This window comes from Brassica napus, chromosome C8, assembly GCF_020379485.1.
Source record: "Brassica napus cultivar Da-Ae chromosome C8, Da-Ae, whole genome shotgun sequence".
Classification (NCBI taxonomy): domain Eukaryota; kingdom Viridiplantae; phylum Streptophyta; class Magnoliopsida; order Brassicales; family Brassicaceae; genus Brassica; species Brassica napus.
In genome coordinates, this window is record NC_063451.1 from 37,332,023 (window position 1) to 37,333,036 (window position 1,014).

The window sequence follows — 1,014 nt, forward strand, 5'->3', positions numbered from 1 at the left end:
TGTGCTGCTTCTCTTCCAGGCAAGTTTTCTCCTTTTCGTTTTCTTTCTCTTTCTCTGTTTTGTTGAATTTATCATCCTCGGTGTTCGATTACAAGTGAGAAGAACCTATTCACAAGACCCTCGAGACCAATTTCGAAAAAAGCGAAACCTTTGGGGTTGAATTAGAAGTTTCTCGAAAATTTGCGTGTTTTAGGGTTTCCATGTGAAGAATTTGAGGAACCAAATCGGTTTTGATGTGTGTTTGTGTTTGTGTTTCAGATAGGAACTCTGGAGCTTTAAACGGTCTTACCAGTTCAGAGAATGCAGCCCCAGCAGATGCTAAGAATCTACGCGTGAAGGTTCGTTCGATCTTTGTGCTCTCGTTTGGGATATTTATCAAAAAAAAATTGTAAAGATAGCTAAGTGGAGTCTAATAGCTAAGAAAGTTCATACCTTTATGATCTATGGTCTTACTTTTATATTTGATTGTTCACATCTCTGATATACACAGTTTAGGTTAGTGATGGAGAGAGTACACTCTTTACTCTTTAGAATGGTGGAATGTTAGTAGTAAACCCTCAACTTCCTTTTCTCCATAGCTAAGTATAAGCGAGTAACTGTATTACATTATCTTCTTGGAGCTGTGTTTGAGACTCTTATGCTACTGAAAGGAAAGGACTTCTCATTACCATGTGTGGTGTAGTTTGTCTCTCATGTTTCCGCAAGGCTGTTGCTAATTTTTGGATTCACTTTATTGCAGTTAGTTCTGTTAGGAGATTCTGGTGTGGGTAAAAGCTGCATTGTCCTCCAGTTTGTCCGTGGTCAATTTGACGCAACATCTAAGGTAAGTAAAACCTTTTTATCTAATCGCCATCTGAAACTTTTTTTTTTGGCATCAAAGTGTTCTTAACTGCCATTGAATCTCAGAACTATTAGTTATGTCTCAGGTAACTGTTGGAGCTTCATTCTTGTCCCAAACAATAACCTTGCAAGACTCTACCACTGTGAAGTTTGAAATTTGGGATACAGCACAGG